Source organism: Elephas maximus, chromosome 3 (assembly GCF_024166365.1).
Source record: "Elephas maximus indicus isolate mEleMax1 chromosome 3, mEleMax1 primary haplotype, whole genome shotgun sequence".
Taxonomy (NCBI): domain Eukaryota; kingdom Metazoa; phylum Chordata; class Mammalia; order Proboscidea; family Elephantidae; genus Elephas; species Elephas maximus.
Window position 1 is genome coordinate 97,761,465 of NC_064821.1, and position 24,040 is coordinate 97,785,504.

Consider the following 24,040-nt stretch of genomic DNA (forward strand, 5'->3'; position numbering starts at 1 on the left):
CATGCCCTGGCTGGCTCTCGGTGCAAAATGAAGACAATCACCCTGCCTGCGTAACTCATGGAATTGTTGTAGAGATCATGAAGGATAGTGGAGGTAAAAGGGCTTAGAAAACTAAAAAGGGCTGCACCAACCAACCAGATGCCAAAATCAAGCCAACCCCATCTACCCCATATGGCCCTCATAAGGAGCAATAAGACGGACATGCAGCCCACAAGGGTAAGACATGCACTGCTGTCCCATCACTGCCATCACTGCCATTGCTGCCACCTTTGCCCAGAGCAGGGAGCTACAAGCCAGGAGACTCAGGAAGGTGACCCAACAATACTGAACAAGCGGTCTTTCTGTCCCAACCCCTGCACCCTATGCATAATCAGAGGATGCAATTTCTAGCTCTCAAACCTGAGGTCTTCAGCTGGAAAACGAGTCAAATTATCTTGATTATAAAAAAAAAGCAGGGAGGAGGCACATAAAACCAGTGCTGGTATTACTCCAAGTAAGCCCTGTGTGATGTTCCAAGGTCCACGGTCTCAGGGACTCAGTGACGTTCACAGTGACCGGGCCCCTACCCAGCACCACCCACAGCTGACAGGGGCTCTCATTCAGCTCCCTCTTAGCCTGAACCCAACTTTGCTCTCCCCGGCATCCGCCAGCTAGCCTCCCTTGTCTCATTCTTGTGCAACACAGCAGGAGCCCACAGGAAAAAGGGCTCTGGCACACAGCACCAGCTCTGAGCTTTGTACGATTTCAAAGTAAAGGGAGACTGTTTTGGGCAACTGGTCAGAGAGAGAGCTTCCTTTCACAAGGAGGGTGTGTAGCTCACAATGATGAGTCTTGAAGAATGTTGTTGTTCTTGTTGTTAGGTGCTCTAGAGTTGATTTCAACTCACAGCAATCCCATGTGACAGAGTAGAACTGCCCCGTAGGGTTTTCTAGACTGTAATCTTTATGGGAGCAGATCACCAGGTTTTTCTCCTGAGGAGTGGCTGGGTGGGTTCAAAACACCAACCTTTTGGTTAGCAGCTGAGCACTGAACCATTGAGCCACCAGGGCTCTTGAAGAAGAGGCAGGATTTAACAGAAGAATGGAGAATATGCTCCTATTTCTTCCTTTGCAGCCCCACTCTGGGCCCAAAGGGAAGAGACTACCTTTTGCCCATAAGGCTACCCCTCCTGTCTGTCAGACAGGTCCTAAGCCCGGTGTTCAGACCAGACTGACTCAGCCATGCCAGGAAAGCGCCAGGCCTCACCACCTGCTGGTCTCACCTGAGCGCCGAGGCCACAGGATAGCACAAAATTGAAACCACTGGGCGCTTCACACACAGAACCAAGTGTGCAGCCTCTCCTCCCACCAACGCTCCCTCATCAAGTGGGGGTGATGGGACCAGCTTCCTGGAGGCCGGGAGGGGCTGGGACGGAACATCCTGTCTGCATCAGAGCAGAGTGGTCACTTGAGGGCTGCTCACGTGTGCTTTGGGCTCCCTCCCTCCCCCAATTGAGCAGGAAGTGTTCACTGGACCGACAAACAAGCATCTGAGGGTCATGGTAGGGTTAGGGCAGTGAAGTCAACCTCTGATTTGTGGAAGCGAAGGATCCAAGACAATGGGTGTGCGAAGGCGGAGAAATCAGCTCCAGATGCAGGCCAGTGCCAGCTGCCCAGGGACCAATCGGGTAATCAATCCTGTTGATATGTTTATTCTCAAAAGGCAGTCCTAGGGGAGGGGGCTGCCACCTCAGCCTCACCAGACAATGGAAGGCAGCTGGGAGCAAAGTCCAAGGATCTTCCCTTCTCCAGGCCTCAGTGTGGGTTTCTGTTCTTTCTCCTGCCTCGGGGCTTCCCTGCTCCCCAGCCAGGAGCTTGCGGGGATGACCAAACCAAAGCCAGCTGTGTCCCTGTGTTTTCTGACATCAACAGTCAAGCCCCCTGGGGTCTTGCCCAAAAGTGCTGGGGCCTAAAGTGCCCCTCCACCCATGGCTGCAGGTTGCCTATCATCTTTGTGTAGTTGTCTTAAGTGGGCACTACTCAGGGTCTGTCAGTTTGTGGTGGCTTGAGTGTTGCTGTGATGCTGGAAGCTATGCCACCAATATTTCAAATACCAGCAGGGTCACCCATGGTGGACAGGTTTCAGTGGAGCTTCCAGACTAAAGCAGACTAGGAAGAAATGCCTGGCGATCTACTTCCAAAAATTAGCCAATGAAAATCATATGGATCACAATAGAATACTGTCAGATAATAGTGATAGAATATAAGCTCTTAGGATGGAAAGTGACCACAACAATGGACTCCAGCATACCAATGATTGGGAAGATGGCGTAGGGCCGGGCAACAATTGTTCTATAGAACATGAGGTTACTATGAGTCAGATGCCAACTGGACAACAACTAATGATGACACTTAGGGTCAAGGTGGCTAAGCTGTCTCCAAACCCAGCTTTCATAAACCTCAGGGCAGCTGGGTGCCTGAGCACTGTTGCGGTGGGAAGTGGGGGCAGGGAGGGCCCAGCCAACCAGTTAATAAGCAGCACAGTTGGGACCAGCACCCAGGTTTCTTCTCCTGTCCTAGGGCTCCTTCCATGTAAGCCCAGCATGCAACCAGTTCCAGAGGGAAGACAGGATTACCTAGTTCTCTGCCAGGGGTGGGGCGAGGGTGACCACACAATGATAAACCACACCATGAAGTGTGGAAGGACACATCCAAAGAGGCAGTTCTGAGGACTAACATGCAGCACAAACTTCATGGGGAAGCAGAAAGAATAAAGGGTTCCCTGCTTCACCGACTCTAACACCCACAAGGAGACAGGCATGAGAGCCCTTCTTTCCAACATGGTGAGACCAAGAGCTGTGGCCTGAAATCCTGATCTAGCTGGTTCAGTCTGACCAGCACTGTCAGGATATTACAGCCAGGACTCCCCACCTGGTCCCCATGGTAAGCCAGCGGCTGTGGAGTGGATTCCACAGGGTTACCAATGGCTGATTTTTCAGAAGTACATCACCAGGCCTTTCTTCAAAGTGCTTCTGGTGGGCTCAAACCTCCAACCTTTCAGTTAGCAGCCGAGCATGTTAACTGTTTGCACCACCCAGGGACTCTGGCCCACACAGTAAAAAAAACAGTAGGCCCTCGAAAAAGAAAAAAAGATTTGTTAAATAGTTAGGAAGCGGGGCCTGATAACCCCTAACATTGCTTCCAGAACCAATGGTCTACAACCTTAAGTATTCTTTAGATTCTGCCTAAAAAGACCTCAAAAGGTTCTTCGGGAAAAGTCTGTGATGTGGTCTCACCAGAGCTGGGGAGTGACCTGTACATTAGGTAGCAAGCACCAGGACGCTGGCTGTAGCCCAGAAAGGCTAGGATTGCTGGCTTCCAATGCCCTTTCCCAGTGGAAAGTCCATGAAGCTAAAAGCCACCTGAGTACAAGCACTGGACAAAGAGGGCAGACTTGTTGATCTGCCTAACTTCCTTGCTGGTAAGGAAAGCCCCTGATGAACAGGAAAAGGAGAAGGGAGTTGAAAATCCTAAGAACAAAAGAGAGGCAGAGCTTGTCACTCTGCCCCTGATCATCCATGGCACCCTATCCAGCCATCTGGCACATCCATATAGAAACTCCCTGTGTGTGATTCTGTCTGCCTGGAGAGATGGCTGGCTCTTATCCATCTCCCTATCCCACTGAGCCCAAAGCCCAGGAGGCCCCCATAAACACTGTTGTACAAAATGATGAATCAAGGAACTACCAGAGCCTTCTTGCACAGACTGAGCACCAGTCATACCCATTCCTCAGGGCCAAGGCTCCTGAGGCCACACAATTTCCTTAGCTTCTGAGAACCCATGTAGCTCATACCTCACACGTGATAGCACGAGAGTCTACCTAGTCTACCTTTGTTCCCATTAGCTCCTCTCTCAGGCAGCTGTGAGGCCCTGGCAGTGAGGGAACAGAAATGACTTACCACACCACTTGGCACCGTGAGAAGCACATAGCAGGGACTTGGAAGTTAGTATAAAAAGCAGAAAAAGACAAGTCAGGGTTATAACATTTTTCATCTAGCACAATAAAAGACATTTTCTTAAAAACACTTTTACAATCCCTAGTGCAAGTAAAAATGTAGTTAGAATTCCCATTTACCCATTGCTAGCATCAGTATAAACTGAGACAACTCTTTCAACAATAATTTGGCAAAATGATTCAAGGGTCTTGATGGAAGGGAGGGCGAGCCATACTTTCTAACACGGTAATTTCACTGCTGGGAATTTATTCTAATGAAATCATCCAAAACAAAACACAAAGATATCCACTGCAGTGTTATGTACAATGGGGTGGGAGAGAACAGGAAGAAATATCCAGCCACAGGGGAGTGATTAAATAAAACCTATGTAGCCATTAAAAAATAATTACAAATATTTGGAAACAAGCTTATCAAAAGAAAAAACAAACCACGAACATGTGCATAGACCTGGACAGCATCTTGTTCAAGTCTAGACGCTGTGATAGGATAATGGTACAGTCAATGTTTTCCTTTCACATTCCAAATTTTCTCTAAAGTTGCCTTTAAGAGACAAGGGATGCCATATTTAAGGTAGGACAGAGATGCCTATGTCTCCATCCTCTTTCCAAACCACCTACCTTATCTCTAGGCCTGGGATTTGAGCGACAGGAGGCGAGGAGATGTGAACCCGGGCAGAAAGGCACGGTTACAAGCAATGTAAACACGACGGCTCCAAGAAAGACACTTAACCAACAGGAACCTTCTGGGAATATTTAAATACTCTCCAAAAAAACCAAACCAGGCAGGCAGGCAGGCTTGCTTTATATATATAATACGCATGTGCGTATACAGAGCCATAACTTTCAATATAGAGAAATAGATATACCATCCCATTCCCTAACAACAGCAGTGGCCAACTTTCCACCCCAACCAGCCATCTGGGGCTCAAAGGGAAGGTGTCAGATTGATCGCCAGGGTTGAATTAAAATTTTTTTCTTCTTAAATCCCCTTAACTGAGAAAGCAGCTTGAGCCAACTCTGCTATTCTCGCAGACACCAAAACACCAAGCTATAGTTACACCAGTTCATCTTCACACCCCCAGAGTTTGGGGGGTTGAGGGGAGGGATAAAGCTTTCCAAGCAGCTCTCTGCCGAGTCTCACCTCCTGGTAGAGGAAGTGGAAGCACAGGCTTAAAGGAACAGGACTGCATCCCCAGCCTTGTACCCCAGCCTCCCCTCCAGGTCTCAGTCGCATGAAGAAGATGGCACCACCTCCCATGAGCCTCCCCATATCCCCCCATCCCCTCCTCTGATCTCCCACTGCAAAGATTTTACAGACTACTACACTACTTGTAGGGGGGCAGTGGTGGTTCAGTGGGAGAATTTTCGTCCTCCATGCAGGAGACCCAGGTTGAATTCCCAGCCCATGCACATCATGTGCAGCCAACACCCATCTGTCAGTGGAGGCTTGCTTGTTGCTATGACACTGAACGGGCTTCAGCAGAGCTTCCAGATGAGGCAGACTAGGAAGAAAGGTCTGGCAATCTACTTTCAAAAATCAGCCAATGAAAACCCCATGGATCACCACAGTCTGATCACGGGAATGGTGCAGGACTGGGCAGCGTTTCCTTCTATTATGCACGGGGGTTACCATGTGTCAGAGGTCGACTTGATGAGAGCTAACAACAACAAAAATACTATTTGTACCAGCCTATGCCTTTAAAAGATCCTTTAAAACTTACTAAAAGAATTGTGGGTAGGACAAAGTTGTCCTATCCCAGGATATTATTAGGCACCTTCTCCCACATGATTTCATTTTCTCCCCTCAGCAGCCTGGTGAGTGGGTATCCCCATTTTATAGATGAGCAAATTGAGGCTTGGAAACACTGCAGTTCTGTGGCTGAATCCTTAGGATTCTAGGCACTCCACACCACACTGGCTGTTGCATGCTACACTCAACAGAGGGGAACGGCCAAGAAGCCATTGCTGTTGAGCACTGAGTATGTGCCCTGGGCTTCTACGTGTATTCTTTCTAATCCTTATAAATAAGCTCGAGAAGTAGGAGTTATATTCCAATCCTCAACCTACAGATGAGAAAACTGGGCTCAGAAATGAATTGATTCCCTTCTCACACAACTTCTTAAGTGGCGGTGCTAGATTCAAGTCTAAGTCACAGAGCTAGATCCCCAACACAGCTACTGTACAGTCATCTCCTCCCTACCCCCGCCAACGAATGGAAAACTCCTCTAGGCATGGGGCTGTAAACCATCATGCAGCTCTCAGCCAGGTCTGCACCTGCCACCACATAGGTAATTCAAGACATTTGCTTTTCTTGGGGAACCAGTTGCCATCTAATCAATTCCAAGTCATGGCAACGACGTGTGTCAGAGCAGAACTACGCTCCATAGGGTTTTCAATGGTTGTGATCTTTTGGAGGTAAGAGTGCCAGCCCTTTCTTCTGAGGCACCTCTAGGTAGACTGTAACTGCCAACCTTCTGGTGAGTACGAGAGTGCTTAGCCACTTGCACCACACCGCTCAGCGATTCCTAGACCCGTTGCCGTGGGGTCCACGCCAACTCATGGCGACCCCATGTGTGTCAGAGTAGAACTGTGCTCCACAGGGTTTTCAATGGCTGGTTTTTCACCAGTCAATCTCCAGGCCTTCTTTCTGAGGCACCACCCCAGTGCATAAGCCATTTGTACCGACAGGATGGAAACTAGGGTAGGGCAACCCCCAAGGATTTTCCTCTAATGGGGGAAAGGAATTCTCCGAAGAGGAGCATTCCACCCCCACCACTCAGCTCCTTACAAATCACTTAGCATCCACCTTTAGCCCAACATTTGGGACCCACCGCACTTAAACCCTCCTCTTACATACACAAAGCGAGCCACTTTTTGTGTTACTGCTTTTACTACCTAGCCCTTCCTGAATTTGTTAGCCATCAACCTTCAGGGCAGGCGCCAGTCTTCCAAGGGACAACGACCACCTCCAGGAAAAATGGCCAGAGGCAGGTTCTACATCAATTTATTAGGTTGTAAAAAAGGGTTCAGAAGAAAGAAAGAAAAAGCAGTTAAGACTTCTTGTTTCCAGTATTTTTTGTCCTTGTTGTTGTTTCGCTGACAATTGGTGCCTTTTCTTTGAAGGGGGCAGATGGTCAGAGAGGGGGTTAAGAAATAAGTTAACCACAAAGCCTAATACTGGGGGAGACTGGTTTCAAACTCACGGCCTGGACAGATTTCACAATTTCTCAGGTTTTGGCAGGAGAAGAGAGGGCCCCCTGAGCTCCCCAGGCCCCTCGGAAACCCGGCAGCAGGAGACAGATGCTGCTCACCGCCATCCACTCCTGCACAGCCACCTGCTTCACCCCAGGCACGAGGGAGGGAGCAGGGCTTCAGGGCTGAGTCAGATGCACCTCGCCTTCCAGGGGCTTCCGGTCCAGTGGGGGAGATGTGACACAAACACTGGCAACTTCCAGGGGTGGGAAGCACCAAATAAAAGTTATGTGGAAGAAAAGCCAGTTTCTGAGATGAGAAATGCTGACACTACCAGGGGAAGAAAAAAAAAAAAGACCAGGGAGAGGAGAGGCCCAGCTTCAAAGAGGCCAAAGACAAAGATTATACCAAACAGGTTTGAAGTTAATACCAGAGTCCTGAGAGGCAGGCAGTCAATCAGGAAGTAGACCTTGAGCATCTCCTCAGAGACACCAAAAGAAAAGTCCTCACTACAGGGAAATGGGGTTGGGGTTGGGGTTGGGGGTGGGGGAATGGGACAAACAGATAAATAACGTCAATCTATAGAAGGAAGTTCCAAAGGCTGTCTGCATAACTTTAGCAACTAGTACAGAGCCTGGCATACAGTAGGCACTCAACCAATGAATTTGTGGAATGAATGAATAAGAGTACAAAAAGGGAGCACTTTATTCTACCTGAGAGAGGCAGGAAAGGTTTGTTGGGAGTAGAACCTGGAGTCCGGTCTTAAAGGGAAACTTGCCCTCTGAGCAAGCAAAAGGAGCAAAGAAGGGCTTCCTGGGTACAGGAAATGGCATGCGCAAAGGCACAGTGGCCTCAGGGAACTCCAAGGAGCCCTTCTGTTAGTGCCATATGTTTTTGAGGCCCAGCCAGGGAGCTTGGGCTTCATCCCCAAGAAGAGAAGAGACCTCTGGGTTAACAAGGCCAGCTCTGCATTTCAGAGAGAGCACTCTGGCAGCAGTTTCTGTGTGTCCCAATGCCCCCAGTTTCCAGATAAGAGAACTGAGGACTTGCACGGGGTTGTCACTTGCCTGAGGTTAAGTGGCTGGACAGTGTCCATACCCAGGCTTCTGTCCCAGGGCTCTGTTCACCACACCCTGCTACCATCCTGAAAGTGCTGCTGTGTTATTTAAATATTCCATACACTACAGAGGCTCTTCTGGATGAATCTGCACAAACAAGTAGTGCAATTCTCAAGCCAGGGACCTGGGAAGGCCTTAAACTTCTTCCTATGGAAAGTGAGGGAATAGATACTAAACACACAGTTGCTGTGCAAATCAAATGACGGGCAAACCAAACGAAGCTGCATGTACAACTTCAGCACACTGGTGTGCACAGAGTCAGTCCTCCAAGGATGGGAGACTACTACCATTCATTCACTTGAACATACTGAGTGCCTACTATGTGCTATTCTGTTAGTTAAGAACAGGATGAGGAGAAAGGAGCTGAAGTCCACCAGGGTGACAAAAGTTAGAATGTCACTCATGGTGGGGTAGGGCGGCACATGGGGGGCTCTGAGCTCACTCACCTATGAAGTGAGGGAATAGGGTTAGTGATGAAGAGAGCAAGACCAAAATGTTTTATGCATTGCTTTCTTACTTGGAGATTAAAATTGGAAGATGTTTGGGAACAGGGCTGGAAAAATGGAATATAAACTGCTCTACTTTGCCCCTTCCAAAGCTCCAGGACTGGGAAATCAATAGGTCTACCTGACATCCAGGAGTCCAGGTGGTGCAGTGGTTAAGCACTCAGCTGCTAACTAAAGGGTTGGCAGTTCGAACCCACCAGATGCTCTGTGAGAGAAAGATGTGGCAGTCTGCTTCTGGAAAAATTACAGCCTTGGGAACCCTATGGGGCAGTTCTCCTCTGTCCCATAAAGTCGCTATGAGTCAGGATCGACTCAAAGGTAATAAGTACCTGACATCCAAGACTGCAGGTGTGTGTGTGTGGCAGTGGGAAGGTTTGCAACAGCTGTGGCCCTGGTTATAGCCTTTCTGAGGTCCATTTTATGAGATCACTGTACAAGAAGGTTCTGGTTTGGTCTCAAGTCTCTGCTATCCTTCTAGTCCCTGGTTGGCTGCTGGGACAGGTAGACCAGGCCGGAAACAAAGTAATACACAGTTTCAGGTAGTAGGGGGCTAGTCAACAGTGTTGAGCAGAACTAAAGAAGCTCGTAGATTTCAGCCCTCGGAGGCCCACTGCAGCTCTGCTAGCATGGTTCTTTGGTGTGGTGGAAGCAAAAGGCTTCAGTGGGCTGGGGTGTGTGTGAGGAGCAGACACGGCCAGTATCTACCAGTGTGGACATGGCCAGCTTTCTCTGATCTGTGCCCACCACTAAGCTCCTGCCCCCTGGGCCAGGGGGCAAGCCACCCAAGAACTTACAACGTAGTTTGTCTTATCCTCACTGTCTAATAATGCACCTGGTGCATAAATACAAGATGGCAACCACTGAACACCAAAAGATAATTGATAAGTACAGTCAAGCAGGACTGCGGGGTGTGTACTGAAGGCACGCAGAAGGCAAGGCCCTCTCCCCAGTGATTTCTGGGAGGGATATCTGAAAAACAAAGGATGTGGTTTGGAAGAGCAGGGGCCATGAACTAAGGTGTGCAAGAACAAAAAGGAACACCTATGGTCTCCAAAAAACAAGCCGGCTGTCTCCCTCCCTCCTTCCTTAGTCAATGAAGCTAGGTTCAGGCAAAACCAACAACCCGCTTATGCCTCAACTGTTAAGTCAAACGACATTACCAGGTGGCCTTTAAAAGCCTAACACAGCACCTGTCACAGAGCAGGCACCCCATACAATTGCTGTTTTCCCCCCAAAACTGCACCAGGTACCTTATTGGGAGGCTAGAAATAAAGAGAGACAAAATCCTGCCTTCTGAGGGCTTCCAGTCTGGCAGGCCTGTCTCCTCCACAGGTGGAGGCAATACTGAGAACAATGACTTACATTCCACAGGGCCTGTTCATTAAGGCCTGGCCTATGATTTTCAAGGGACTCATAAATAGATTCCAGACTTCCAGGACAAGAAGAAGAAGACAGGGACATTTTGAATTATGAGGACCTTCCTGGAGACAGGGGAGAGAGATACAAGGTCCTTCCCCCTTCCCTACTCCTAGTGCCCGAGAGCCGAGAGTCAGCCCTTGAGCAAGTCAGTGAAGCCCAGAGCACCAGAGACAACTTCAGTTGGGAAAGAAAAAAATCTAGGCCTCAACACTCTGCCTCTAGGGCTTAATTAGCTTTGTAAAAGACCAGGAGATGCACAGATAACAAGCCCTTTTGCCAAACTCCTTACCATCGAGTTAGACTCATAGCAACCCTATAGGATAGTGTAGAACTGCCCTACAGGGTTTCCAAGGCTGTAATCTTTACGGAAACAGACTGCCACATCTCTCTCCCACGGGGTGGCTAGTGGCCTCAAACCACTGACCTTTTGGTTAGCAGCCGAGTGCTTAACCACTGCACCACCAGGGTTCCTGCTTTTGCCAAAAGGAGGGAAAAAAGTAGCCTACTACAGAAAATACAGACAAGATCCATGGCCCCCTCCCCACGCCTCTGAGCAGGCCGGGCTGGAATTCAGGCCCTGGAAACCAGTTCTTCCAGCAGGGCAGGATGCCAAGGCATCCTGCTGGAATGAGGTCCCCATCCTCCCTGAAGAAGTGGTGCTCCAGCCTCCTGTCCAGGCCTGCTTGCCAGACCCTGTCTCAGCAGGCAGGAGAGGACTGTTCCTGGCCTTACCCCCGCTTCCTGCTATCTGCCTTGTAGCCCTGTGGAGGCGGTAGGTGCTCGGGGAAGAGCACAGGCTTGGATTCCAAAGGCCTGGATTCCAGTGACAGCTGAGCCATGTGTTAGATTCATGGGATTCTCACCTGTTCTGGAGGTGAAAAGGACTAACCTAGTAAGGAGCAGAGGAAGACTCAGACCCACGGAGGCAGTTCAACTCCAAGGAGCCGCTCCACTTCTGCCCATAAAATAAGGCTGGAAGGCCTGGGAGTAGGGAGGTAGGGAGGTGTCTGCCCTTGGTGGTGGCATCAATCTCAGCCCTAGCAAAAAAGAGCATCTCCCTTCATACTAGCACAAGCCCATCTTAGCAGGAAGAACAATTAAGTAAGCCTGTACCATCCCACCAGGGCTCTGGGTCCCCTTCAATAAGATTCACTGGGTGTCATTTATAGAAAGGCAACATCACACCAACCCAAAACTCACTGCTGTCAAGTTGCTTTCAATTCATAGCGACTCCACAGGACAGAGCAGAACTGCCCCTTAGGGTTACCAAGGAGCGGCTGGTGGGTTTAAACTGCTGAGCTTTCCATTAGCAGCTGTAGCTCTTAACCGCTATGTGCCACCAGGGCTCCAGCACTGCACCAGGCATGAATTATCTTAAGGAGCCCTGGTGGTACAGTGGTTAAGGACTCCGCTGCTAACCGGAAAGGTTGGCAGTTTGAACCTACCAGCTGCTCCGCAGGAGAAAGATGTGGCAGCACGCTTCTGTAAAGATTTACAGCCTTGGAAACCTATGGGGCTGTCCTACAGGGCAGCATTTTACAAGAATTATCTCATTTAATCCTCAAGCATTCTATAAGAATGTACTTTATCCCTGTTTTACAGCTGCAGAATAAAGGAACCAGGAGGTTAAGTCCATTGCCTGAGTCCCTGAAGTTAGTGATCAGAAAAAGCTGGAGTTCAAACCCAGGCCTGTCAACTCTCCAAAGCCCCAGCTCAGGACACTTTCTTCTTCAAAAGGGAGCCTTCTTCCAAGGCCTTCTGGTCATGCAGACCCAAAGTAGGGATGGACTCTTTCAATAGCCTTCAGTGCCATGGATAAAGTCCCATTACAACAAAAGCCTTCTGGCTGTCAGGGGAGCATCAGGCAAGGGGTAGGTCCCTTCCAGATAGTACTTGGCACAGCCCCATTCCCTGGCCAGGCAAGAGCCTGGCTCAGCCTTTGTGCCATCAGGGAGCCCACCACCATTTCTATAGCCCCTCCTGATCACAGCCCCAAACCCCACTGTCCATTCAATGATCCTACAGGTCACAGCAGGTTAATAAACGGCGACCCCTCAACACTGACGTCTATCCCTAGGACGTTCCCTCGAAACCCTGCAAACCAGTTGCCATCAAGTGAACTCCAACTTATGGGAACCCCATGTATGTCAGAGTAGAACTGTGCTCCATAGTGTGTTCAATGGCTGATTTTTTTGGAAGAAGACTACCAGGCTTTTCTTCCGAGGCACCTCTGGGTGGACCCAAACCTCTAACTTTTTGGTTAGCAGCTGAGCCTGTTAACCATTTGCACCACGCAGAGACTCCCAGAAATCCTGTCAAGGCTGTGGCTTGTCGTTCTACCCACACGGCGTTCCATCACAACGGCAATAGCAGCAGGCCCACGAGGGAGTGAGGAAAAGAGAAAATAGGCCTGATTTACAGAATTTACCAAATGGGTCCATTTTTCACCACGTTCCAGCCCTTTTGGGAAAACTCCAGGTTTTTAGGAGTAGTAGATTAATGGCAGGGAGTTAATGGGGCAGTGATATATCCTGCCTGAAATTTTTTGAAAAGTTTTGCGTTGAGGCTTCCAAGTCCATGGGATCTGTCGTGATTTAGTATGCCGGCCCCCGAGAACAGGCAGGTCCAATACATCGGTAAATCTGCTCAACGACGCGGTTTCTGGAGGGCGGTTTTCAAGATCTACGGCCTGACATGTTGCCAAACTTCCCTGCTAGCTGAGCCCCGAATGTGAAGACAATGGGAGCGAGCCAGGCAGAAAGTCCGCACTGCTCTTCCAAGAGGAGAAAGAGAAAGCTCTGGCTGGGAAGCATACCCGGAAGCCATCGGTGCTAGGAAGCCAAGGAGAGCTGAACTGATGCAGAGAAAAAAACAGAAAGAAATTTTTTACTCATCCAGAGAAAAAAAATTCTCTGGCATGGTTTTTTTTTTTTTTTTTCCTTTCCTCTTTAATACAACCTTTTCTGCTTTGGTGGGAGAACAGTGTTCAAGAAGAAAGAAGAGAACAGAGCCAAAAGACAGCTTATATATCATCTACTGCAGCCCCATTTTATAAAGAGGAAAACAGAGCCTGGGGCTCCAGAGCACACAGCAGTCAGGGTCTGCAACTCAGTTCTTGGACAGCAGAAGGGTCACTTTAGCATGGAGTGCTCAGTGCCTTCTTGGTATTCGAACTTTACACCTGCAACCACAGGCTTTCCTCCACTCCCACCCATCCCTCCAAATCCCACCCAGACCCCACAGCCAAGAGGCACACCCTTTTCTCTAGAAGACAACTCGCCCGTCTCTGACCTCAGAGGGAGGAGGCAGGAACACAATCTCACTTTCTACGCCCAGGTATCCCAGACTTACCAGCTCTTCTGGGATCTCCCAGTAGAGGCTGAATGAATGAAGACAGACAAGCTGAGGTTTTGGAAACCCTCTTCTCCAACCACCCCTGCGGGGAAAGGTCAGACACACCACACCAAATCTTTCCAAGGGTCAAGGGTTTAGAGGCGCAACAGATCTGATCATAATCACTCCTCCCGAGATGAAATGCTCCCTTATTCTGTAGCTTCCACTGATATAAAAACCCGTATCAGATCAATTACGACGCCATCATTCCCCATTACCTTTGCAGGGGGATTCAATTATTGGATTAATTTAAAATCTGCCTTCCTGGTTGTTTTGTGCCTATTGCTCTCTTTGTACTAAAATCACACGTAAGTAGAACTTAATCAAACGGCCCCAAAAAGCATTTGAATTTGTCTTGACTACTGATGTCAATTCATTAGAAGCATTACTGTTCCTTCTCCGGTTTTCTCTACACTCCCCTCCTTGTTTTGAAATCCCTAGATCCAAACTTCTTGTCTGTGGGCTTAACACAGTGGCAAAGATAATCAAAGAGAAAATCCTGCTTGACAGGGGATTGTACTTTCGGGTAGATTTCACAGGGCCCACCCCCAGCAGCTGGAGACTACATCATGCAACCCCTTATTGAGCACCTACTAGAACTAGCACCCTGGGTGAGGTGCTAGGCACTGGGTCCCTTTCGGCAGCAACGGTGGTGCTGGTGGTGGAAGCAACAGCCGCAGCACGAGCTCTCAAATCTCCCTCCTGGAGCTCAGGGTAATCTGATGATCGCAGTGGATAATTAGAGTCTCTTATCAAAACAATTAGCGGATGAATGAACAGCCAGTCCTGTCCCTGACACAACTGCACACAGTGCAGCAACGAGAGGGGGAGGCAGAGGCAGGGGAAATGACGAATTCCAGCCGCCCGCCATCCTGTCCATTCCTGGGACAGGCATTCGCATTCTAAAGCAGGAGAGACACTGTCCCAGCCTCACCTTCCCCTTCTCCCACTGGTCCTACCAGCGTCTGCCTGGAATGCCCTCCCCGCACCCCTTCCTTTTTTGGCCAGGCCAGCGGCCCCTCTCCCTTCCAAGCTTGGCTCAGGTATCTCCTCCTACTCCAGAGATATCAGACTCGTCTCTGCTCTCGCAGCCCGATCACAGCCCTTCCTACCCTGTGTTTACTCTCTCCCTAACTCGGCTGGGATACGCTGGAGGGCAGAAGGCTGAGTACTTACACTGCACAGCTCTTGGCACTGGGAAGGGGCTCTGTAAATGTTTATGGAGCAAATGAGCGAGCCCTGCCTGCCTTCCTCCCTCACTGCCAACTCCAGCGTTTTCTAATAAGCGTTTCATGGGAATACCCAGGCCGTTCCACCCAGTGCCCCCGTCTGCAATTTCATTAGCTAATGTTTAAAATTCAAAGCTCTTCCATCATCTCCGTGTCTCCCCATCTGTAAACAGACCTGTGGGTCTGATACCATTTGTTTCCACCACCGAAAATACAACAAAGATTAGCCAGAAAGCCCTTTGGAAACATAATCCAAAGTGGCCCTGACCAGGAGGTGGAAACCATGTGTGAGAAGAGCCAGAAAGTTGGTCCTCTCTGTTTGGTTTGCAGACCAAGGAAATGGGGCCCAGGAGAAGGTGGGGATGTCTCTGGGGCTTTCAGGAAGAGACACCGTGAGGGAAGGGCTGAGTGTTGTGGTTTCTGAGCAGCGGCTCTGGCACTTGGGGGTGGGGTGTGTCATTTTGGGTCCAACCTGTCCAGGATCTTACCCCAGTGCCCCACCCAGAACAATACATTCTGGGGTGATATACAGTAGGTTAAGTTCTCCCCCCACCCCCTTTGCTTTCTAATGCTCAACAGAAAAGGGAGGAAAGAAAGAAAAAAGAAAAGGGCAGGGGCCAAAGCGGAGTTCTCCATCTGCTTTTGTTTTCCGTCGTGTTCCTTTCAAGGCCTGGGTTCTGCTAAGCCCCCAAAAGCCATGACATCATCTGTCCACTTCCCCCTCTGCAATCTGCCGCCCTGCTTGTCCTGACAGCCATCAATCACTCTGTAACGTGCTGACCTCAAGGCTCAGGGGATGGAATTTTCAAATGTAGCCGTTAACATAAATAAAGCATTGCCCTGGATTTCTTTTCTCTCTCTCTCCCTCTAGCTTTTTTTTTTTTTTTTTTTTAATAATTCTGCAGCTGCTGCTGGGGACTGGGTAGGCAACAAAAGTGAGGGCAGACAGGGAGAGTGGAATGGCAACTCTACTTTTCTGAGTCATAACAATTATGACGTTGTGATAAGAAACATTTTCTATGAATTTTTAAGTACTAGTTATCCTGTTTTGCAATGGTCCCCAGGGAAAGGACAACAGATTCAACAGGACTGATGATGGCTACAACTCAAGTGTCCTGAGCAAAGGGGATCCCTAAGTCCTTTCCTCACCTCCCCACCCCACCCCCATAGCTGGGGCTCACTCTACATCTTAAATAAAGCAGTGGTCCTTTAAATACATTTACATGCAAACGACTTCCAGACACCAAATATAGTCTGTAAGCCAGCATTTATTTTTAAACACGAAGAAGAATCTCCCACAATAAAGCTCATGATAAATGTTATGATCCTCAAAATGGTTTTGAGGGGAAAAGGGACAAGAAGGGGTGGGAGGAAGAATGGGAACTTTTACACTGGAGTCACCCTGTGCTCTACAACCATCCTGACCTCACAGCTCAAGCAAATCATATTCAGAAGATGACTCTCCCTCCCCTCCTCTCCTTCCCCCTCCCCTCCCCTCCCCTCCCTTCCCTTCTTTCACACTCTTAGACCAGCACACTGGGGCAACAGCAACAGAATGATGAGCTCAGGCAAGGTCCACATTGCCCAGTGGGTTCCCAGAGATAATAGCCATGCATGGACTCAGAAGCATGCAAGTAGCCCTGCACTCTTCTTCTGTCTGGTGGGGCCCTGTTCACATTCTAAAACCAGAACCTTTGAGTCACCAGGAAGGCCAATCTGAGCCTTGAGGAGACAGAGACTTCTGACCAGGGGTTAGGATTCCTGACTCTACTTCTGATCTGCTGTGTGACCTTGGACAAGTCACCTCCCCTGTCTGGGCCTCCATTTTCCTCATCTCTACAATGTGGGAAGCTAGCCTGGAGACAATCTTCCAAGTTCACCCCAGGCCTGACTCTGTATGACTACCTAGTCCAACTAGAAACTCCCTGAGCAGCTTTCCCTAAGGCAAGACACTGCTTGGTCCACTGGGGTTTTCTAAGTTTCTCAACCAGTTTAACAGTGTCTTGACATCCTCTTTCACATACGGAAAAAAGCTGGGGTGCCTCCAATTCCTTCTGGGACCAGAATCAACAGCCGGGTTGCCAGGGCACTTTTACAAAAGGCATACACGATGACAACAGGGTATAAATCCCGTAGACTGACTTGGCCTCCAGTGGCATCTCCTTCATCTGTGGCCCAACACCCACCTGGATCGTAAATGAGCTTAGAAGGGGCCCGTATCCCAACCCTGAACATAAAGTGCTGGCCAAAGTTACCACAAGAAGGTGGGCTCCCCTCGCACCAGGCCTGACTCCCTTCGCGCTGTACTGTAACAGACAGCCAGGCTTGCCTGTCCTCAGTATCTCTATGGACCATGCACTTTCCCTCGTTTGCCCCTCTGGCTGGTGGGTTTTGGCAGGTACCTGAAGTTTCTGAGGCCAAAGCACCTTCTCATCACCACAGTGAGAAGGGTCTCCAGTGAGAGCGGCTAAAGCTAATACCTATTTCACAGGCCCAACACAGCAAGGTTCCAAAAACTGTTCAGAAAACTCATGAAGCTTCAAGAGCCTCAAAAGTGGGGAAACAAATGTATCTCCTGAACTTCCAGAAGAAATGAGGTTTGAGTCTATTCCCCAAGCCCCGCCTCACAGAAGCGGGGGCAGGGGCTGAATGTGCCTGTGACCCTGAGAATGAGTGATACTTTTTTTTAAAAGGCTGTCCAAGGCATATACGTTAAGGAGGCTGCATATTTATCTTTCTGACATTTTAAAATACCCTGCAAAAAGCTGAATCTTAAATCAAGGTACATTTTTAAAGGCATGTGAGATGAGGGACGAAACCATTTCCTTTCTCCCTGGAAGGCGCATGTCTGCCGCAGAGCACGGACTACTGCCTGTGACAGAGCCCCAGCCTCCTACACAATCAATACTGAGCTGTGTTTTGGAAGGTGGCACGATGAGTGGCCAGGTTGGGGCTCAGAGCCATTCTACCTCCCACCCTGCCAACCCTTAGGCTTGCAGCGCAGACATCAACCACTGGTCAAGGGCCCCTTGCTACAAGGGAGCTGAACACGCCTCAGGGAAACCACAGGCTCTGCAGGGCTTCAACAGCAACGGACATTTTCCGGACCTAATTCAGGGATCCAGCTCCTTGTCAAGTGTTCCAATATACACAACCCCAGACAGGGAGCCCCAGCTTCTCGGGAATCTGGGTGCCACGCCAGCAGATGCTCCACGCAAAACAGCCGTCCCAGCTGCGCCCTTCCCTGAGGACTGGGGTGGGGGCACGGCCCTGGTTAGCTGTTCTCCTCAACCCACAATTCACCTGAAGCTGCTAGAGCTGCGGTGGGGAGGAGAGAGGAAAACCAGGTTGCTTTTCAGTGGATACTGGTCAAATGTCTCATAAGCTAAGGGAAAAGCCTTCAACATATACTAAGGTGACCATATGTCCCAGACAATTCAGGGTTACACCTGTGGCCCCAGTATATTGATTAGTTTATGGTGCCACCTGGTTATTAAAGTATCTTGGTTTAGATATTCTATGACCCCCTAATATATACACATTCCAAGCCTTACCAAAGGAGGACACAGATCTGCATCAATCCCCCAAGAGGCAGCCACCAAAGAGAGAGGGCAGGTCTGAAAACACAGGGGAAACTGCTTACGAGGGCTCTGAACATTGGGCTCTCTTTGTCAGGCCCCATAAAAAACAAAAACAAAAACTAAAAAACCTGTTGCCGTCAAGTCGATTCTGACTTGGCAACCCTATAGGACAGAGTAGAACTGCCCCATAGGGTTTTCAAGGAGCACCTTACGGATTCCAACAGCCGACCTTTTGGTTTGCTGCCATAGCTCTTTTAGCCACTATGCCGCCAGGGTTTCCTCCATCAGGCCCACTCACAGGGAAATCTGAACCAAACACCACACTCAAAAGAAAAAAGAACAGAAAAAAACCTCAAAACTACCACCACCAGAGAGGGAGGGCTACTACCAGATGCACTGGCACCAGACAACTGAGGCATCTCACCACCAGTCCCCACAGGACCCCAAGAAAAAGAGGGAGGTGCTATCATCCCATTTTACAGAGAGGTATCCTGGAGTTCCACTGCTATTCATAGGATTTTCATTGGCCAATGTTTTTAGAAATAGATTGCCAGGCCTTCTTCCTAGGTGAAGGACTACGTGAAGAAGCAAAATTGTACATAGACCAAGAGGCAGTTGTTTGAACAGAACAAGAGGATACTGTGTGGTTTAAAATCAGGAAAGGCGTACAGCAGGGTTCTAACCTTTCAGCATTCTTATTCAATCTGTATGCTGAACAAATAATCTGAGAAGCTGGACTATATGAAGAACGAGGCATCAGGACTGGAGGAAGACTTGTTAACAACCTGCGATATGCAGGTGACACAACCTTGCTTGCTGAAAGCGAAGAGAACTTGAAGCACTTACTAATGAAGATCAAAGACCACAGCCCTCAGTATGGATTATACCTCAACATAAAGGTAACAAAAATTCTCACAACTGGACCAATAAGCAACATCATGATAAACAGAGAAAAGATTGAAGTTGTTAAGGATTTCGTTTTACTTGGATCTACAATTAACGCCCATGGAAGCAGCAGTCAAGAAATCAAGGAATGTACTGTGATGAGCAAATCTGCTACAAAAGACCTCTTTTAAAGTTTTGAAAACCAAAGATGTCAGTTTAATGACTAAGGTGCACCTAACCCAAGCCATGGTATTTTCAATCGCCTCATATGCATGTAAAAGCTGGACAATGTACTAAGGAAGACAGAAAGGTCGATGCCTTTGAATTATGGTGTTGGTGAAGAAATGCTGAATATACCATCGACTGCCAGAAGGATGAACACATCTGTGTTGGAAAAGCATAGCCCAAATGCTTCTTAGAAGTGAAGATAATGACACTTCGTCTCACATTTTGGACATGTTATCAGGAGGGACCTGGTAAGGACATTATGCTTGGTAGAGTAGAGGGTCAGCGAAAAAGAGGAAGACCCTCGACGAGATGGATTGATATAAGGACTGCAAGAATGGGCTCAAATATAGCAATGACTGTGAGGATGGCAAAGACTGGGCAGTACTTTGTTCTGCTGTATATAGGGTCGCTATGAGTTGGAACCAACTTGATGGCACCTAACAACAACAATCTGAGGTTCAGAAAGGAGTTAACCGATGTGCTCATAGAGTCATCCTGCCTGGCCTTGCACACCCCCAAGGGCCTCCCCCAAACCATCCATCCATCCATCCCATTTTATTCATCCTTGTTGTTATTAAATAATTCTTCCTGCTATTCAGTCTAAAATGCTGCTATGAATCAGCAGACCCACAGTCCCTTTGGGCAAATGGGAGCAAGGGTGATCCTGTGTTCACACCGTCCCCCTCCACCAACACCGGCCACTTCTTCTCTAGGTTGCTCACTCATGTCCCTTTGGCCATTCTCCATGAGATGTGAACACAGGTACTCAGCCCTCCCTGCCTGCCACCCCCAAGGTGAGGGTACAGGCCTATCTCCTGACACAGCCCAGATCTCAATATAACCAACAGCTCTGACCTTATGCAGTCAAGAAATTCCTTTCCCAAGCCTAAATCTGAAGGACATAACTGACCCAGAAAAGCCCTCAGGACAGGCTCCCACCGAGGCGAAAGCCAGGTGGTGAAGAGATACAGCAACAGATCCTAGCATGGGCCACCTTGGGCCAGGAAGTGGGAGAGTGCTGCCTCATCTGAACACTCAACTGTGAATGGGGGGTCACCACTCCCCATGAGGGGAACAGGGACCCATGTAGCCTCCTGTTCAAGGCAGAGCCAGGAAATAATGAGAAAATAGCTTATTACAGTCACTGAAGGCACTGTAACATGGTTTATTAAACTCCGTAAAGAAAAATACGTCAACATCCATCACACCAAACACTTTTATATACATAAAGCCCTTGAAAAGTTCCCATTCTGAATAGAAATAAGAGTTTATGCATGTGTACGCATGTAAGCATATACCCAAATCTAATAACCTCCGTATATAAAGTCATCTGTAGAGTGGGAACCATAGGTACACGCCTGGTGAGAGAGACAAAGGAGGATTTTCTGGAGGAGGACATATCACAGCAATGTGTGCACGTACACACACATACTCCTTCCAACCAGATGCTGAATCATTTCCAGATGCTACAGTCTAGATATCTTTTGTTAAGGAAGAGGAGAAAAAAGCTCGCCGTTCATGTCCAGATACCCAGGCTCGGGTTACATGAAACAGGGTTAGTTCAGGAAAGAGTACAACTTCACAGCCAAGGCAAAAACCAAGAATGAAAACCATGTAAACAGCCAACACAACTCTGAGCACAGTGACAAAAGGCCAATGACTTCTGGTTTTGCTCTGACACCTCTCCTCCCCCCCCCCCGCCCCCGCCCAATACCTGTGATCTAACGTGGAGAGGGATCTTTCAGGCCTAATAACAGGGTTCTGAGGTCCTCTCTTGACAACATCCAGTGGCATGAAATCCAGGAAAGAGGTCACAGGATCTGAGGCTTGCCTGTGTCCAGCTGTCATCCCTATCCCAAAGACATGCCAATCATCTGGACAACCCTGCCTTCCCACACACTCACCAGCAATCTCTCTACCCTGGACGGTCACCATCGAGGATGGGCAGCACTGTCTGTGCCCACAGAGTGGCAGAGGAAGACAAAAAGAAAATGCAGGGTAGGAAGAGAAGTGGCAGAGAAGGGGAGAACAATGGTGGGGTCCCTTGCCCTGGCTACCCCATGGCACCAGAGCCAAGCCAACAGTCCTCTAGAGAAGCCAGAACTCTAAATCCATGTCCTGTACTTTCCAACACAGAGCTTCTCCCCCGCTACTCCACACCACCTGCCCTTCCAGACAGCCTCCAACCACAGGTCAATGTGCGTCTCATTCACTTTCATGAAAATCACTAGTCACTGACCTGCAGGGTTGCAAGGTCACCGGAGGTTATCTAGTCCAAATCATCTTATCTTCCAGAGAAAACCAGGGCTCAGAAAAGTTAAGCAACTTGTCTAGGGTCACGCAGTTCGTATGTGGAAGAGCGGGATTCAGTCCCAGATCTGCCTAACTACGCCTGTGCTCCTTCTACTCAGGTGCCTTTCTGTAAAGCCAGCTGCTGCTACTAGCTCCTGGGAGGCAAGAAAGTGACAACTGGGATAATCACGTACTGGCAACGAAGGAAGGCGGCAGGAACAGTAAGTAAATGGAAACCTGCATGGCAGTGGCAGTTACATTTCATCATCCCTGCAGGAGAAGCAGCAGCAGAGATGAGATGCAAAGAAACCAAACTGGAGGAGGGCACCACAGGGCAGGGGGCAGGGAGACATGGGATTAGGAGCCAGGAGACTTGGTTGGCTTCTAGTCCTGGCTGTCTCTCATTACCTGAGAAACCTTGGCCAGGCCAAGCTGCAAATCAGGGCCTCATTTCCTCATCTGTACAATGAAAGGGCTGGACAAGATGACTGTGAAAACCCACTTACCCCCATTTTAAGTCACCAAGGCCTAACTGCAGCTTCACCTACACTTGCTAGTCACATGACCTCCAGTAAGTCATCTCATTCTCTGACCTGGGAGAGGAGGGGATAGGCTCCCAGGGCTCCGTGGTAAGAGCTCCAGGAAGGCCACATAAGCAGGGTTCCCCCCCATCTGCCCCGGCATCTGGGGAGCAAAGCTTGCTGGTTTGTTCCCCCCTCACTTGCAGTCAAAGCTGCAGCTCAACCAGGGCCCCAAGTGGGAGTGAATAGCATCAGAGAGTCAGGCTGAGAGCCCGCAGGGGAACAGAGGGGACAAATAAAGTGTGTCACTGCTGGCACTCGGGTCAGGAGGCGAGCAAACACACGCACACGCCTCCTCCCACACAGCATTGTCCCCAGTGCCTCCGTCAGCAGGTCTGCCAGGTTTGACAACCGGGGCTTCCTAATAGGGCCAGGCTGGACCCAGCGGATACCCGGTCACTTCCCTTCCAGTGGTCTGCGGGGGCTGCCACCGCTGAATACAGCCACTGCCTGGGGGTGGGGGGCATGCCAAGAAAGCTGGGCTGTCCTCAACAGAGGGCTGGGAGCCAGCCAGCTACGCGGATGGGCCCTGGGGACCTCTCTCATACCCCATACAAGGTATGCAGGAAGGATTTTCATAACATCATAGGCACTCGAGGGCAGAAGATGGTCTCCTCCTCCCCCTGCCTCTGCAGACATCCCTGGCTGGTGGGCAGTCACCTGGCAATGCAGCGCTCACTACCTCCCTCAAGGAGCCTACTCCACGGCCATCTGGTGCCCAGAGTTAGCAGAGCAGAGCCCCTCTCCTTCACAAGTCCACCCGCAGGCCTTGCTTCTGCCTCAGATCCAAAGAGAGCAGCCGTCTTCCTGAAGACAGGTTGCCTTAGCGAACGTACTCAGCTCTCTCTCCCCTTGCAGCCCCCACCCAACCAGTCTTACTCTCTTTAAGGCTGAATGGCATAGCAATCAAGAACGCCAAGCCACTCTGTCTGGTTTGAATCCTGGCTCCACCCTTTATAAGCTGTATCACCTTGGGCTCTCTGTGCCTTAGTTTCCTCACCGGTAAAATAAAAAAAATAAATAAATAAAAACCATTGCCATTGAGTCAATTCTGACTCACAGTGACCCTATACGGGGACAACAATAGAACTGATAGATATAAACTGTCTAGAACGGTGCCTGGCACACAGTTGTTGTTGTTGTTAGTTGCCGTCAAGTTGATTCTGACACATGGCGGCCTTTAGGTTAGTGGTGGAGCACTTAACTGCTTGCGCCACCCAGGGACTCCACTTGGCATGTAGTAAGCACTATATAAAAGTCAGATGTTAGTAAAACTGCCTTCAAGCTAAACACTGTCATTTCCTTCAAAATCTCTACCATCTCCTGACCTGCTAGTTTATTCCAGATGGACCGGCTGTGAGTCCAGTTGGTTCTGCCACTTTTTTGCAAGGTAACCCTGGGCAAGAAACTTAACCTCTGGAAGCCCACGTCTTCTGTTTCAAAAAAAGGAGGATCATATGACCTACCTCAAAGGATTATTTTAAGGACAGAACGATTTAATGCATGTAAAGCACCTAGCTATTATTATTAATTATTAACAACACCACCACCATCTTTCTCCTTGTAGACATGAGACTTGCTCAGCAAGCCTGCACTGCTTTCTCTCAGGGATGGCAAACTGCT

The 24,040-nt window shown here is 49.2% G+C and overlaps 1 protein-coding gene across 4 annotated transcripts in view; it reads right to left on the reverse strand.

Annotated features, from left to right (window-relative positions):
- Nucleotides 1-24,040, reverse strand: part of SSBP3 (single stranded DNA binding protein 3) — a 181,216-nt gene that overhangs the window by 84,148 nt on the left and 73,028 nt on the right. Inside the window, exon 1 of one of the 4 annotated variants that reach the window (XM_049879338.1) lies at nucleotides 14,216-16,298. The exons of the other annotated variants lie outside the window; for them this stretch is intronic. The gene's annotated coding sequence lies outside the window, so the exon portion shown is untranslated. Of the gene's footprint in view, nucleotides 1-14,215; nucleotides 16,299-24,040 lie in introns of those variants that run through there. 4 annotated transcript variants of the gene reach the window in all.